This window comes from Sitophilus oryzae, unplaced genomic scaffold, assembly GCF_002938485.1.
Source record: "Sitophilus oryzae breed Bouriz unplaced genomic scaffold, Soryzae_2.0 scaffold_1743_pilon_pilon, whole genome shotgun sequence".
Taxonomy (NCBI): domain Eukaryota; kingdom Metazoa; phylum Arthropoda; class Insecta; order Coleoptera; family Curculionidae; genus Sitophilus; species Sitophilus oryzae.
The window spans coordinates 1,154,242-1,173,276 of record NW_022146439.1 but is presented as its reverse complement, the minus strand read 5'-3'; positions in this window follow the sequence as shown (position 1 = coordinate 1,173,276).

The window sequence follows — 19,035 nt, the reverse complement described above, 5'->3', positions numbered from 1 at the left end:
TAAAAACTAATATATTTAAGTCCATGAAAATAACTATATAGTTAGCATATGCATAAACAACATTCTTGTTATTAGGAACAAATTTATTTGAGCTTTTGTTCATTGTTTTGATTAATATCCCTGTTAGTCCTGACTGGTAAAACCACCTGAAGCGATGTCATCCAAATCTATATATGTATCATAACATAACTTATTCTTTTAAATAATTATCCTTCCTTTGGTTTGATGATAATATATTGTAGATTTATCTAAACTTCTTACTGCAAAATGTTGAAAACTAAACTACACTAAACATTTTAGGGAATGATTACGTAGAGATTTTACTTACCCTTAGCATCCTTTTTAAAAGATATATATGGTAGTTTGCAAGTAAGGTCTTTGTCTTGTTCTAGATTAGATTTCTAGAGGTTGATCTCGGCCAGACCCACTGCGACCTTCCCAGGTCTATTGTGGTCTTGTCTTGTTCTATAATGAAGTTTTATGTACCAATAGGTTATACTACAAATAAGATTGTTAAAAATAATCACTGGAGCATAAATAAATTCAATCCACTACCTAACGTGTATTGAATATTGACAATGTTAGAAAACACATCAAATGGCGGCCTTTTCGTGTAATACACATTTCTTCACTAAAGATATCGACGCCTATACATTATTAACTATTAACTAATAAAATAGTAGCATTTCAGTGGCTTTATAATTATTTTAAAATATGTGGATAAATATTTTTATCCTGAAATCGACAGCTTCTCAACATTTGACACGACAAATTCAGACAAATGTGACATTTAAACAGTCCTACCACTACAGTTTTTCCAGAAATACACCAAAAATCCGCCATTTTGGCGCCAATAACATTAACGGTACTTTATATATCTAGGGACTTTAATCCTACCTGTAAAGGACGCCACCTACATATTTTTTAACGGGTGTGAAGAGTAATAACTTTTCGTCCGTATCTGTATAAAACTATTGAGTAAAAAATATACATTTACGACGTTCTTTACGTAAAAAAAGTATCTTGGTAAAAATCGCGACGAGTAATGGTTCTCGAGATATTTGGAATCGAAATTATCAATACCTGTCATCATTGACATTAATTAAATGTGTTGACTAAATAGTTATTAGACTGAAATAATAAATTCGAAATGTTCTTTCATCATTTTTTCGAAGAAAAAATTATGATTAATTAAAAAAAAATATTTCCCAAATTTAATATTTCAGTCAAATAACTACCTACTCAACGTGTTCATTTTTCGTCAATAATGACATGTATTGACATTTCCATTCTAAATATCTTGAGAACGGTTGCTCATAGCGATTTTATCAAGAGGCATTTTTTTACGTAAAAAATCACGAAAATGTATATTTTTTTACTTAGTAACTTTATACAGGTACAGACGAAAAGTTATAAATCTTCAAAACAGTTAAAACACATGTAGGTGGCGCCCCATACAAATAAGAGTCATATTGACATCAAAATCAAATTTCTCATGTCAAAAAACTCCCAGACATCAATTTTCATCCAAATATTAACGTTACTTCAGAAATTATTTGGAAAAAATCGAAATAGAAATGAAACTGCTCCACCCTGTATCTCCGAAACTACGCATTTTAGGACATACATTTATACGAACATTTTTACTTATTTTCATCTGCGAAATATGCTGCCAAAGTTTCCGGAATACAGTTCGGACCACTCTGTATATCAACATAAAACGAGATGTAATTAACGATTAATTAATTTTTTTATTATTATTATTATTATTATTTTAGAAATATCTAGGTTTACTTACTTCACTGAGATTTATAAAAAAAGTCTTTTGCTTCGGGTACAGATACGGCCACGTTTTGGAAACAGTTCGAAACGAAACGAAATTGAACGAGACAACAGGAAACGCCAAAAAATCCACCCACGCCCTTCTCCCCAATTTCACAAGTGATTTTGAAGCGTTTCTAAGGATCGAAAGTAGGTCAAGACAAACCGAAATAGGCCAAGACAACCGGAGACAAGCCGAAACACGGTAAAGTTAGGGGACGAAAGGCGACCTTGACCTGCTTCGGGCTATTCTCCGAATAGAGTAGAGAGTGAGACAAAACCAAAAAAATCAAACTTTCTGTATATATATTCATTATTTTTAGTTTGTTTTTATATTTTATTTAAGTTATGTCTATTTATTTTGTTTATTAAAATGAAAGAAGGGATAGCCATATATTACTAACCTCTACAGATGCCTGAGCAATACTTTTATTTATATTAGATAGGATTAAAAAAACCCTCTTTTATTTTTCTTTTAGAGGCTATAGGTTCTTTTATCATAATTTTTTGCGTTGGTAAAATCTACTGTCTGTCCCATATATACTGACAAATCTTAGATTTGCGAAAATCGCCTTTTTTAAATAATTTTTGTGATACCAAAAATTTAAATCAGACAGGTATTTGTAGTAGTAACACAGAAAAAAACATCATTTTCACATTCTAGGTAAATTTAGATTCGAAATATCCTAATCTTTTCATCAATAATTCTAGACAACCATAAATAAAAAGTTATCAATATTATTTCAAATACAATTATTGAATACGAAATAAAAATATCTATAAGTAGTTCATATTATGGTTCCATTGAACGATTCTTCGACACTGTGCTCATGAACCCGACTTTTTAAAATTATTATTTTTCCATCAGACGTTATTTAACCGCAACAAATGAAAAGAAAATACTAAAGTTCGATTCAAGGAAAAAAAAAATACGACTGCAAAAATGCTTTCTAGCTACAGAATTAACCTGCGAGAGATACTAATAAGGTAAAATGGTAGCAGGCTGACAAAAGAGAGAAAAAAGGTTAACGTTTTATGCACTGCCGATTATTCATTTTAGTAAAACTTTGTTGTTGCACCAAAAAAATCAGTTTGCAATTGATATATATCGTATTTAATAACACTTATAACGAGTGGGCAGGGTTAATCACTGTGGCCTTACAGATCTATTGTGTCCTTGAATTATCTTCTTCTTTACGTGCCGTCTCTTTCGTGGAGGTTGGCGATCACATTGGCAAAATCTTCACGATTCTCGGCTTTCCTTATAAGTTCTTCAAAAGTTAGGTGAGTCCAGTTTCTGATGTTTCTCAACCAAGATAGTTTCTTCCTGCCGAGACCTCTCTTTCCTTCAATCTTACCCTTAACTATCAATTGTAAGACGTGGTATTTTTCATTTCTCAATATATGCCCTAAGTATGATGTTTTTCTTATTTTTATTATATTGAGCAACTCTCTCTCTCTGCCTATTCTGTTGTAGACTTCGGTATTTGTGATATGGGCTGTACATGGAATTTTAAGCATTCTTTGATATATCCATGTTTCGAACGATTCCAGGCGATTCATCTTTTGAACTTTCAGTGTCCATGTTTCTGCTCCGTATAATAGGATTGACCAAACATAACACTTAACGAGCCTAGTTCTCAACTCTAGGTCCAATCTGGGGTTCTGGAAGACGTTCTTCATTTTTAAAAATGCATTTCTTGCTTGTTCTATTCTGGTTATTATTTCCATGTCGTTGTTCAAGGTGTTAACTATCCAGGACCCCAAATATTTGAACTTGTAGACCTGTTCTAAGGTATTGCCCTCTATTTTAATAGGAATTGGTACATTTTGGTTCTTTCCAAATATCATGACTTTAGTTTTAAGAGAATTGATCTTCATCCCGTATTTCTTACAGGAGCCTTCAAGTCGTTCCATTAAACTCTGGAGACCAGTATCAGAATCGTCAATAAGAACTGTGTCATCGGCAAATCTAATGTTGTTAATGACTTCGCCGTTGACTTTAATACCGCAATCTGTTGAAGGGAAAGCTTCCCGAAAAATCGCCTCAGAATAAACATTAAATAACGAAGGAGACAGCACACATCCCTGTCTTACTCATCTCTGTATATTGACTGGATTGGAATTGTCATTTTCGATTTTCATGTGGGCTGTTTGTTGCCAATATATATTTTTTTCAGAAGTGTTACATCTTTGCTGTCAACTCCCAACTCATACAACATTTCGATAAGTCTCGTATGTTTGACTCTATCGAATGCTTTTTCGAAATCTACGAAACACATACATTGGTTTTTGTTGGTCTGTGCACTTCTGCGCCATCAATTGTAAACAGAATAAGGCCTCTCGTGTTCCCAATCCACTCTTAAACCCAAACTGTTCATAGCCGCTTTCTTGCTCACACTTCTTATAAATTCTGTGCGTGACTCATTAAACTTTCAGTGCGTGACTCATTAAACTAATAAGTCTGTAGTCACTGAGATGTCGAGCTGATGGTTTTTTCGGAAGCGGTACAAAAGTTGAGTGGAGCCAGTCATCAGGTACTTTTCCTCTATCATAGATCTTGTTAAAAAGCCTAGTCAGTATATCTACATTCTCTTCTGATATTAATTTAAGTATTTCTGGCTATATATTGTCAGGGCCTGGACTTTTGTTGTTTTTAAGTTGTTTAATTGCCTGCAATACATCACTATTGAGAATTTCTGGTCCCCGATCAACCGTTAGTCTTACTGTTGGTTCTTCTCTATAGTCATTATAAAGTTCTTTCATGTGTTGTTCCCATACTTGTATTTTTTCTTGTACGGTTGAACACAGTGTACCATCTGAGTTAATAGTTGTTAGAGGACAAAAACGTTGTGCTGGTCCAGTTAATTCTTTTATTTTTTTGTGTAATGTAAATGAGTCGTGTTTCTTTTGTAAGTCCTCTAATTCCACGCACTTCTCTGAAATCCACTTTTCTTTAGCTGTGATTATTGCTTTATTAATTTCCTTATTGCAACGTTTATACGCTATAGTATCTCGACTTTTGTGTTCTCTGCGCTGGTCCATAAGTTGGAGAATTTCGTCCGTCATCCTTTGTTTCTTCTTTGTTTTTAGGCTAGTTAAATGTGTTTGTGTGGCTTTAACTAAGGGTGTTTTTAATGCGTTCCAGGTAGTGTTTATATCTTCTTCACTGTTTCTCACTTCCTGCAAAGCATCATTAACTTCTTGGGCTACTCTGTTTTATTTTACGTCTTCGTTTTTCAACATCTTGATGTCTATTTTTTTATACGAATGTTTTTTCCAGTAAATTTTAATTTTAGTTTTATATTTGCAACAACAGGATTATGATCGGAATTAATATCTGCGCCTGGAAACGTCTTTGCGCTTTTAACAGATGATCTAAATCGCTGGTTTATTAAAATGAAATCTATCTGGTTCCGAACTATTCTGATGCCATTGTCTTGAGGGGATCTCCAGGTATATAATCTTCTTTTAGGCAACTTAAATAGAGTGTTTGTAATTGTCATGTTGTGGTCTTGACAAAATTCTATCAATCTTTCTCCACGCTCGTTTCTCACTCCTAGCCCGTATTTTCCAACAATGTTATTTATTGGTCCTTCGCCAACCTTTGCGTTCATGTCGCCCATAATTATATTAATGTCATGTTGTTTAGTTAACTTGTATACTTGTTCCAATTCATCGTACCATCTTTCCATTTCCTCTTCTGAACTTTCTGAAGTGGGAGCAGAAGTCTGGATAATATTCAAGTTTAGCGGGGTTCCTTCTATTTGTATCATCATACATCTATCTGATACTGGCACATTGAATTATACAGTCCCATATCATCATGCAGTTCCAGCGCTTTGACAAAAGCCAGTATCTGAGACGATTTTCGAGAGGGTAGTGAGTCTCCGATATCAGTTGTACCAAAGTTTATGGCACGAATGGATGTCGTCTCGATGCACTCAGCGATGAGATGTTCTGATATTTCCCCATTCTCTCCACAGAATCTACATTTCGTCTTTTTTCTTAGCTTCAATCTACTGAGGTGTAGGAGACAGTGCCCTGTTAAAAATTCCGTGACAATCTGAAGATTGTTCTTACTTAAATCAAGGAAATTTTTTGATTTTTCTTAGGTCGTAAATCCTGAGAAATATCTTCGATTGTCTTAGACCGTTGCAGGATTTCCATTCTACGTTGGGGTTGAAGTTAGTTCGATTTTAGTCAATTTCCACTGGGGAAGTAGAACGGTTCAGGTCCAGTTAGTGGAGTGTTCGTCCCTTTTCTAGCTAGATCATTTGCTTTTTCGCTACCTTTTACCCCTGGCACCTAGAGCAGGAGCACTTTGTTTCCTTTGCCTAATTTGTTCAGCTTCTCTAGGCATTCTTTGATCAACTTGGAATTGATTTTCGAAAGAAATCGGTACATTTATTTTATTTCGTATAGTTTTCATTTTATTGATTTTATGGAAAGCACTGTTCATTAAAATGTTGTATCCTATGTTATAGGGCTTGTTTCTCTCTACAATTTCCTGTCTCACAATGTACCGTTTGTGTCCAGGAAGGGTTCATAGTTTCATAGATGTCGATTTTTGAAAGAAATCAGAACATGTTATATTATTTCGTATATTTTTCATTTTATTGATTTTATGGAAAGCACTGTTCATTAAAATGTTGGATCCTATGATATAGGACTTGTTTCTCTCTACAATTTCCTGTCTCACAATGTACCGTTTGTGTCCAGGAAGGGTTCATAGTTTCACAGATGTCGATTTTCGAAAGAAATCAGAACATGTTATATTATTTCGTATATTTTTCATTTTATTGATTTTATGGAAAGCACTGTTCATTAAAATGTTGTATCCGATGTTATAGGGCTTGTTTCTCTCTACAATTTCCTGTCTCACAATGTACCGTTTGTGTCCAGGAAGGGTTCATATTTTCATAGATGTCGATTTTCGAAAGAAATCGGTACATTTATTTTATTTCGTATATTTTTCATTTTATTGATTTTATGGAAAGCACTGTTCATTAAAATGTTGTATCCTATATTATAGGGCTTGTTTCTCTCTACAATTTCCTGTCTCACAATGTACCGTTTGTGTCCAGGAAGGGTTCATATCTTCATAGATGTCGATTTTCGAAAGAAATCGGTACATTTATTTTATTTCGTATATTTTTCATTTTATTGATTTTATGGAAAGCACTGTTCATTAGTCCATAAAATTACAAATTACATTAGTCCATTCAATAAGTTGACTGCTTTTAACGCTGCTTGACTATCAGATAAGATGGTTATTTCTTGTTTCCGATAGTTTATTAGTAAGATTTCTGCCTGAAGGATACTGGGGTAGGTGTCCATTGATTCGGAGTATTTAGTTGTCGGCCCAAATACTCCTATCCCTCTCCTGCTTTAGTTTGGACCACGTTATGGTATGGTCTTTTATCTGCTGAGTAAACGTTTCTCTTTTCCAATCTTTTTTATTGCTCAATACTATAGTGAGATGTTTCTCTGTACTATAGTGAGATGTACATTTTTCAAATGTCATCCACTGGGAGTTGGAGGAGTGGAATTTTCCATTTAAGGTTGTTCCGTGTCCCTGAGCTGACAATTATTCCACACTGATTCCGTCAGTGACCATTCTTATAATTGTCGCATGACTCTATACAGTGGTGTTATGTCTTAATTATCCTCCATTGCCGCTGTTGGGCAGGTTCTCATCACTCCTAATGAGGTGTTGTTATTAGGATTAGGGATATCGATATATTTGCATCGATGTTTTACTTCCGATATATCGAGTATATCGATATAATTTTAGCGATATATCCGAACATCATTATTTTTATAAAAGTAATTGAATCTGCGGTATGTTTATCTATAGTGCGGTTGTGATATGCTTGTCATCTTTTTAACTCTATGGTTGTAATCATTTGTAGTTAATAACACGAAAGTTAATAACACGTACATAAGTGTTGAAAGCTATAAGTTATAGGGTTTTTCTTGTGATTGTGTATGTATGTATAAATTTCATTGATTTTTTTGACAAACCTTCATTATAAATACTAATCATTCCATTCAGGTTCCAGTAAACAGTGGTCTGCAATCTGCTACAGTTAAAAAAATGACGCTTCCAAAGAGTAATATTTGGCAACATTTTACTAACTTATCCAAGGAACTTGCAAGATTGATTGATTGATTGAGTCTAGATTTTTTTATTTTAACCCTATACCGAATTCAGACAGTACACAATCAATACGATATCATTAATCTTCCCAAGCCTTTAGATCTTATTTTCTTTAGATCATTTATGGTACCTATAGGTTCACATCACAAAATGTTCACATACATTTTATGTTTTCAGTCGAAATAAAAGAATAGTGTAATTTATATCGATATACAAAATATATCGATATTTTCCATTTCAATTTCCATTCCATATATAATTTCGATATATCTCATGATACAATATATCGATATATTTTATTTTACCATCCCTAGTTTTTACATGTTCAACATTTAAAATTGTTATCTATACTATACTATCTCCAATACTATATATAAAAAATATTATATTATATTATATAAAAAATCCATCCATTCCATATACATATATAAAAGCTCAAAGGGTTTTTTTGTTACATCCATCCCGCCAAAACTGCTTTACCAATCTTGATGATTCTTTTTTTAAATGAAAGGTATATATGTCTAGATTTGTTATGAAGCATTTTTATATCGTTTAATCCCCATTTCTATATGTAAAACGAATTAATATTAAAACATACCTGAGAAACACCTAGACACAATACCTTTAGAAATCAATTATTCGTCATTGTCAGTGGTGTGTCAGTTAGATTATGTATCAAGTTTTTAGATATTTTAGGGGTCAGTTCATACCGCCAGGTTTATATACATAAATATTAGCACAGAGGTTCGTTTAAATGACATTAGTGATTAGTGAATTAGCTACACGCAAAGCGATTTTAGGAAATTCATCCTCTTAGTAAAGAGAAGAGAGAGGGAGTGCAAAATTATGTCAAACAATTTGTTGTATGAAAATTCCTTAATATCTTATCTAGAAGAATTAAATTCTACAGAAAGAATTAGAAGAGATTTTTGAAATTCATCAACCAAATGGGTAAAGTTAGTAAAAATTTATATAAACCTTCGTGACCTCTGGATTATACACATAAAAATTTACACAAAGGATCATTTAAAAGACTTGAGTTAATTATTTGGGCATAGCGAATTTATGAAATTCATACCCTTAGGGAGTAGAATGGGGATGAAAGTTTGCTGTACGAAAATGCATTACTATAACATCTAGAAGTATAAAATTTTATACAAGAGTTTATTTAGTGACATCAATAATATGAACGAAACATTTCTTCTTCAAATCATCCTTCTAGAAATAAAAAAAATAACGTATAAAAAAAATCTGGGGAGTATATCAAGAAAAGCGACAATTGAAAACTTCGGATTTTGCAAAATTTCGACTTTGGTTTTAGTCAAAAATAACAAAATCAATTTTTTGAAAGGATATACAGGGCGAGTATTAAATAAGTGCAATTATTTTTAGCGGTATAGTATATTTTGACCCCAGAAACACGATTATGAGTTTTTTCGCGAACATTTTTTTGGAAAACTTGGAATTTTTTGAAAAACTTTTTTTTAATTTTTAGTTAAAAACCATAATTTCTTGATAATATGGCAACATAGGTAGTAGAATAAATTTAACATACAGAAAACCTCGAAAAGCTCCAGTGGTTCTCAAAATTTAAGCAAACATTTTTTTACATTTTTAAAGTAAAATAACTCGGTTATTTTGGAGTTAATTGAAAAACGGTAATGAGAAAATAACAGCCCTGAAAATATTTACACTTATTCAGGACTCGCCCTGTATAATACCCAGAAAGTCGACAATTGCTAACCTTCATATGAAATACGAGTAGCTTTAAAACTCTTAAAAACATAGTTTAAATAGTGCATTTGTAAGATTCGCTAGCTCTATCTATAAAAAGTTAAACAATAATTAAATCAATGCATGAACGATTCGAGGTGTAACGCGAACGTAGTCGCGGGAAAAAGCTAGTATATTATAAAAGTGTTATTGTGCATACCTATATCCCCACTGTAACAAAACAAAATCTTATAAATCTATAGCAAAATCTTTTAATTTAATAAGTTCCTGGCACCTCAACAAATAACTAGATTTTCGGATAAAGCAGCTCATTGTCCTAATTTAAATTTCCTTTATTATTGAATAACACGTTAAAATATCGAAAAAACGATCTTTTGGGCCCATTGAACGATCTTCCACAGCTTTACCCAAGAGACCGACTTTTCTCAATTATTTTTTATCAGGCGATATTTTAACCTTTACAAAAGAACAAAAAATACGATCCATCCAATCCCAAAAATCACAAAAGAGCTTTAAACTGAAAGCTTTCTAACAACAGATTAACCTGGGAGGGATAATAATGAACTGAAATTTTGCAGGCCGACTAAGAAAAAATAAATCAATATGTTGATAATGTCGTTGTTTGTATATTCTTGTACGTTATTGATATTTCAATAACAAGTAAAAGGTTTATTGGTAAAAATACGTTTAGATATTGACCACATTCAGAAGATTTAACTTAAAATCGAGCGTCCAGTTGGCTGGAAAATGACGACGGATGACGTTTACATATAAAATGACAGCGATCTTCATTTCATAGCCATCACTGATGCCTTTTTTCCGATCATATTGTATTTCCATACTACAAAATTTAACATAATAACAAAGGACCAACCAGTATCCCTAACATAAAAAGACAACAAAGTTTAACATAAAATTTTGTAGGATATTAAACAATTATACAGTTGGGGGTGAAACCTTTGGTATTACAACAGCAAATTAAAACATTTATTCACCTCAATACACCAAAACACTTTACGTTTAACACTTGAAAGTTGTTTTTAATTGAACATATACCTAACAGTTTTAATCATCTGCTGAACGCGCCTTAAGGTACATTCAGGCTAAGAGCGTCGCGTTTGCGTCGTGTCCGCCCCATTGAACTCGAACTCCGACGCTCAGCAAACGCTAGCGTAACGCCAAACACGACTCTGTCTGCCTGAACGGTCTAATTTAAGTTAAGTGAATTGATTCCATTTCGACACGCGGACGCGACGCAAACGCGACGCGGCGCCCGACGCTCTCAGCCTGAAAGTACCTTTCGTTCAGGCTGGGAGCGTCAGCGCAGCGTCATATGAGCTTGTTTTTTAGTGTTTCAGTTTGTAAAATGGCTTCAAGGAGAGCAGTTTGTCTAATGTTACTATTGGAAATGCCATATTTTACATTCAAATTACTTAGATTATTAATAATTACTTAGATTAAAATACTTAGGTTTTATGTAATTTATTATTATTTCGTTAAACTAATTTATAGATTTAAGAATTTATATTTATAGGCATTAACACAACGAAGGCCAAATGAGAAGTATATTTGAGAATTAGAAGCCTTCATTCAGGTTTGGTTTGGTTTGGTTTGGTTTGGAATATATATATATATATATATATATATATATATATATATATATATATATATATATATATATATATATATATATATATATATATATATATATATATATATATATATATATAGCATATATATATATATATATATATATATATATATATATATATATATATTATATATATATATATATATATATATATATATATATATATATATATATATATATATATATATATATATATATATATATATATATATATATATATAAATAGATAGTACATATAAAAACCTTAGATAAAAACTAGCCAGACCAAATTCCTTTAATCTACAAAAACATTTTACAAACTAATATATTTCATTTTAAGATTTAATCCAAATTAATATTTTAATATAATTACAATAAGTAAAAACAAATCCATTAGTTAATACCCCCAGCCAAGGGAGAATTAAAAACGACTCTAACTGATCCTTTTCAATTGTGATACTTTTAGCGGGTATACAAAACCCATACAAAGAAATTTCGAAAGCTCTCATATTTACTCGTACTGTAAAAAAATACTTCTACAAATACCTAGAATTTTAGGTATTTCTTCAGTAGTCGATCGCGCAGATTTTTATATTGACGTAATTTTGCATTCCACAGTGCAGGTGTTGCCTGTATTTCGGCAATTAGCACCTCTGTCTACTGGTCCTCAGACGCCATGACAACCACTGAACGCTAGAAATCTCGCCGAAAAACAATTCAGATTGAACTCGACGCTCGACGCTCAGCGGACGCTCTCGCAACGCCGAACGCGACGCTCTCTACCTGAACGGTCTGATTTAAGTTAAAGGAATTGATTCCATTTCATGATGATGCGGACGCGACGCAAACGCGACGCGACGCTTCCAGCCTGAATGTTCCTTTAGGTGTTAAAAGTAGTGTTTTGGTGTATTTTATTGAATTAGAATTTTATTTTACTATTGGATAATTACTAAATATAATGTATTATAATATATTTTAAAGTTTTAATTACAGTAATAAATAAAGTTAATAAACAAGGCGTATTTACTTGATAAAAAATGAGTAAGCCAATATAAGAGTTTATAAAAACATAATTTAAATAATAAATTATATTTTCATGTTCATTTTCATTTTTTATTTAACAATGCCCCATATAATTAATTAAAACATTTTAATAGTAGATCTATTAAAATAATTTAATTAATTATGTGGGGCTTTGTTAAATGAACAAAGAAAATATTTTTAAGTATGATTTTGATTATACAGGGATTATGAGTCTTAAATAAGTGCAATTATTTTTAGGGGTTGTAATTTCAATCACAAAAACACGTCTATGAGAGTTTTTTCGCGAAAAAAAATGAAAATGTTTTTTTTCGAAATTTTTTCTTTTAATTTTTAGTTAAAAAAACATAATATCTTGATAATATGGCAACATAAGTAGTAGTTTAAATTTACAAGTAAAAAAACAGCAAAAATCCAGTGGTTTTCAAAATTTAAGCAAAAAATATATTTTTAAAATTTTAAAACCAAATTAACTCTGTTATTTTAGATGCTTCTTATTTGAAACTTGGTAAAGAAAAAATATGTTTCTGCTATCGAGATCTACTAGCCTTAAAAATATTTGTACTTATTTAAGACTCACCCTGTATATACATATGGAGGGTTCAGAAGTCAATCGGCAATTCCATTAGGATAACTAGGTTTAAAAAATAGAATTAAAAAAAATAAAGTCAATTCGTATAATTCATACCAATTGACTTTATTTTCATTCATTCATCAATTAATTTTTTTATTCTTGTTTTTCAAAATCACATTGCAACTGGTGATTGGCTTCTAAATCCTACATATAGTATTGGGTAAAATATTGTCTGATCTTTTAATATTCGAAAATTGAAAAGTTTTTTTATCTTTTTAAGTTGGCCAATACACGTAATCGTAAATATCTTACGCTTAATAAATATGTTAGTAAAGTTACTTCCAAATAAAACAAACATATTTAATATTAAAGTTGTGTTTATTAAAAAATATGAGCCAGTTTATTACTCTTATAAATTTTGTATACTCTGTGTTATATTAAGTTATATTAAAATGTTTACTGTAATACTTTAGGAATAATATACACATTTTATGGAAATATTTCTGGAACATTAAGATAAAGCTAGTACACTGATCAAGACATATCTTAAAAAACGTATTTTTTATAAATAAATAGATCATTAGAAATAACTAACTCTTTATATTAATATATAAACAATGGTAGGTATTAATACATTGGTGATAACTGGTGATGGTAGTAGTAATAAAAAAATGTCGTTAAACCAGACTGTCCAATGTTTTTAACATTTGTTAAGTATATATTTACTATACTTTTAGGAATTACGGTAAGTATAGTATAATAGTACTGTACACTAAATAAAACTATATTACATAAAAATTAAAATATAAAAGACACGCGTATCACAAATGATTAAATTATGTAAAATTTAATTGAGGTATTTTCATCATGTTGCTCTAAAACAATATAATAATATTATTAATTAAATTAGTATTTACTGTAATATGGGATACAACATAATTATATTTCAAAAACAAATCTTTAATTGCTTTTATGATAATTTGTTTTTTTCTCTTTCAGTGGCTGGTCAAATTCGACGCTTTTAAATGGAAACACCCTTTTCTATAGGAGATAGACGAAAACTGATATCGGTGTCTGGAGCTCAATTTTCATCAAAAACATGATGGTGAAATCCGCACATCAATATCTGTTACCGTTTCGGAGTTACGGGGTGTTTTTCAAAAATGTGCATTTTTAACAAATCGCTGTAACTTTTTTGCTACGGAAAATTTTGTATTTCTATGAAAACATTTCCAAAGAACCTTTTTACGTAGAATTTAATTGTTTAAGTATAATTTTTTTTAAATTAATAATTTAAGAGTTATCAACAGAAAAATTGATTTTTTATATGGGACACCCTGTATATTTTTAATTTATTGAAAAGAATTTAAAATTACCTTTCCAAAAATATAACACACTTGATATTTTGCTCGATTCCTCTTCGAGATATAGAGTATATAAAAATTCGCCCGCTTTAAATAAGTAGGCTTTGAACGGCACCGGCTGTAATGCATAAAAAATCTAGCTGTGAGCATCAATTAAAACGAAAATAGTATTTGCTATGAGAGATGCAGAATTTTATAACAATTTAAAATATACTTAACCAACATCAATACATTTAAACTATATCTAATAACAATAAAAACAAATAGCAAACCAAGACATGAGATTTTGCTACAGGTGTTCGACATATCGACCGTCTTCTGTTATGGACAGACGGGGCAGTTTTAACATTTCTTGCGGAATTCATTAACTCAGTGGGGGTGAAAGATACCCTCTCGTGACTGCTAAGTATTTCTAATTCTTGTCTAGATTATACAGAAGAATAAGGAACCTTTATTCTTTCGCAAATATATCCATGGGATTAGATCCATGGGCACTAAGTCAGGCGGCCTCGACGGCCAATGGCTGGGTTCTTGGTCAGCTATTCAATTGAGGGGTTGAGTTTCAAAACTCGTCTTATCCATTTTTGGTAATTTTGAGTAAAAGTATCTATAGTCTAGTATTGGCAGCCCTGCACAATATTCAGCATCATTTTTGTGGCATAACTCATTCTATCCTGTATAATTTACATGTTAAAGTCTTGCATTTGTTCCAAGACTAATTAAGTTGCTGTTAGTTTTTTGCGATTATTGAAAATTAACTAATTTGGATAAAACTAGTTTTGGAACTCAGCCCCTCAATTATTCTTGAAATTGGCTGCAGAAATTTGTTGATAACTTCAGCGTTCAGAGGCGGTGCGTCGTCTTGCTGGAAAAATATGTTTTCGAATTCCATTAAGGGCATATCATCAATGAGGGGTCCAAAGCCTACTAGTTAAAAGTGGCGAACTCCTAAAAAATCTGTATTTCGAAGGGGATTATAACAAAATATCAAGTGTGCTATATTTTTGGAAAGGTAATTTTAAATTCTTTTCAGCTAATTAAAAATATACAGGGTGTCCCATATAAAAAATCAAATTTTCTGTTGATAATTCTTAAATTATTAATTTTAAAAAATTATACTTAAACCATTAAATTCTACGTAAAAGGTGCTTTGGAAATGTTTGCATAAAATACAAAATTTTCCATAGCAAAAAGTTACAGCGATTTGTTAAAAATGCATATTTTTGAAAAACACCCGGTAACTCCGAAACGGTAACAGATATCGATATGCGGTTTTCACCATCATGTTTTTGACAAAAATTGAGCTCCAGACACCGATATTAGTTTTTGTCTATCTCCTACAGAAAAGGTTGTTTCCATTTAAAAGCGTTGAATTTGACCCACCCTGTACATACAGATATTTGTGTAAATAGTCTCTATAGAGTGTAATATATTAAAATTATAAGTATAAAAATTAAAATATTAAAAATATGTCAATAATAAATGGTTAAATTATTGAAAAATTGAATCTAAATGTAGTTACTTATTTCACATTTTAAATCCAAACAATTTTCACACTTTTTTTTTTCAACAATTTTGATTTTTTTCTGTTATGATAGAACAGTATGTACTAAAAATAATAGTATAATTTAGTAAAATAATAATTTTAGTTACCCTGTTACCCTGGTAACTTCGTAAAAAAATAAATTTTAATTACCCTGACCATGTAAAATTACATTTTTTAAGATCGGGACTATTAATTTCTGAATATTTTTTAAGAAATGTAGTTGACCTTTTTCATAACAGTTGATAATTTTTTATAGCAACAAAATACAAGCTATTTAAAACAAGTACATATTAAGATTATAATAACAATATAAAAATTGGCGCCAGGAGGCGCGTATAGCCGCCCATACTTGATATTTTTTTTATCTCAAAAACTGCGACTTTGATTTTGATGTTCTTACAAATTTTGTTGCAAATATTATTCCTAATCTTAAATTGAAAACCGCGTTTCGCTAGCTACTGTAATTTTGAAGTTACGATTTTTTAAAATTTTTATCCCCCTCCCATACCCCCTTACCAACCCCCACCCCCACCAAAAACTAATGGCCAGATTGTCGGGTGCAACAGTATTTTTGTGCCAAAGTTGGTTAAAATCGGTTTAGCGGTTTTTGAGTTATCGTGTTACAGACGGACAGACAGACACCATAAAAATATTTTGTATTTAGGTCATTTATGACCCAAATAACTCATTTTGAGTGAAATTAAAAAAACTTTTTTTTTTGCCGATCTTAATAGCGTACCATACCTGTCGGTATGGTCGGCTAATAATAGTACGTGTACTTATTTTATATAATTTTAACTAAATATTTTTTATTTGTTTCCTTTTTCGCACCTGACAATGGAGGAAGATGTACCCCCTGAAACATTAATTATCGCTTGGTGATTAGACATATTTGTTTATAAGTATAAATCCACTGAAAAGCTAGTCGTTTTGATTTTAAAGCTGTCATAATTGTGATTTTTCTGTTTTAGTGGCCCTACTCTTTACTGGCAACCACAGCCAATTGTACAAACCAAGAACAGTATTCCACCCTAGATATACGAGATGTATATGTTACGGTTAAGGTCCGATGTCCGGTTAATGTCGACAGTACCCGGTTAATCTCGATAATAACACACAACAACACAACCAAAAACATAACCTAACCCAAACAGTAACATGTTAATGTCGACATTAACCGGACATCGGACTTTAACCGTAACATATATACGACAAAAGAGCAATGTTAACCATATTAATTTTTAATTGTTTATAAAAGAACGACTGAAAATAATTGCTTACATTTTGGTACTGTAGTGCTGTAAACTAAATTATAAAGGTAAGTATTTCATACAAAAAATAAAAATAAAAGTGAATCATAGATAGTTGAATTATGGTAATACTTTATTAGTACATTGTTATTAAATTGGATTTTGTTCAAATGACTTCGTATCTCCCTAGAATATAACAATAAGTGATATTTTAAAATTAAGTTAGTTATTTGTGTATTATTTTTTTTTGTTTTCTTACCAGTAGTAAATTAGTGTATTATTAACACTGTTATAGGTTTAATTATACGCAATACGGGCAAAAATAAGTTTCTGGGCAGTAGTAGTAAGCAAAATAATCAATTGTCAAATATAATTTACTTGTTTATAGATAATTATTAATATTTTTACTGAAATAATAAAAACTATATTTATTTTTTGAGAAATAGTTTTGATATTAGATATGAAGAAAAAAATGGTGAAACCATGGTGAAACCCAGATATACAAAATGCCGTAAAAACCAAGAAAAAAGCTTTTAATCGGTACAAAAAGTACCCCACAATTGAAAACCAAGAAATGTTCAAGCAGGCTCGAATCAATGCTAGATATATTATGAGGGAATCTAAGAAACGCTCCTGGGAGGACTATGTCTCTAGTCTTACACCTGATAAATCTTTGACGGAGATCTGGAGAAAGGTACATGCAATTGCTGGTTCCAAATCCCATCCTTCCATAAAATGGATCAGAAATGTTGATGATACCATTGTCGATAACCCATACGAAATGTCAGAAATAATTGCTGAACAATTTTCCGCAGTCAGCAGTGATTTAAATCCACATGATGCAACGTTTTTAGAAACAAAGAACAAAGAAGAGCACCATCTTAACTTTGAAACTGTTCGGGAACTAGACTACAACAAACCTTTTTTGATGGCGGAACTCCTTGAAGCTTTCTCAAATCCAAAGAGGTCAGCGCCAGGCCCAGACTCAATCACTTATGACATGCTTCTGAATACCCCCAGAATATTCAAACAAGCTCTTTTAAAATTATATAATAAACTTTGGAGTGGAGGACACTTCCCAGATCAATGGAGAATGGCAATAATTATTAAATAATTATTGCCATAAATAATAACATCCTAAAAGATGGTAAAGATCGTTTGCTACCAGCAAGTTACCGACCCATCAGCCTCACCTGTTGTATGGGGAAGATTTTTGAACGAATGATAAGCTATCGTTTAACCTGGTTATTAGAACATCGTAATCTCATTGATAATTGCCAATCAGGTTTCAGAAAGGGAAGATCAACGTTAGATAATTAATTTTTCTCGAAAATGAAGTAGCCAAATCATTTAGGGAACGAAATCATTCAACAACTGTATTCTTTGACATAGAAAAGGCATTTGACATGACCTGGAGATTTGGAATTATGAGTAAGATACACAAATGGGGTTTTCGTGGAAACTTACCTATACTTATCAGATCATTTTTAACTGGACGGACTTTTAAGGTACGTATGGGTAGTGTTCTCTCAACAACAAAGTCATTGGAAAATGATGTCCCCCAGGAATCAAAACTCAGCAATAATCTGTTTCTAATAGCAATCAATGATCTAGTCGAAGGAATGAATAAAAATGTTAAAAAATGTATATATGTTGATGATCTTGTTATAACATGTGCCACAAAAACTGTTGGAGAAAGCAGTAGATATCTAAAATGATGCCATAAACCAAGTTGTAAAAAATGCTAGTGTTAATGGCTTTAAATTATCCAAGCAAAAAAACCATGTGATGCATTTCTGCAAATTGCGTCGGTCCCACTATCGTCCACTGCTTTTCATGGAAAATTGTCCTCTTTAACTTAAAACTGAAACTAAATTTCTAGGCTTAATATTTGAGCAATACGTGAAAAAGA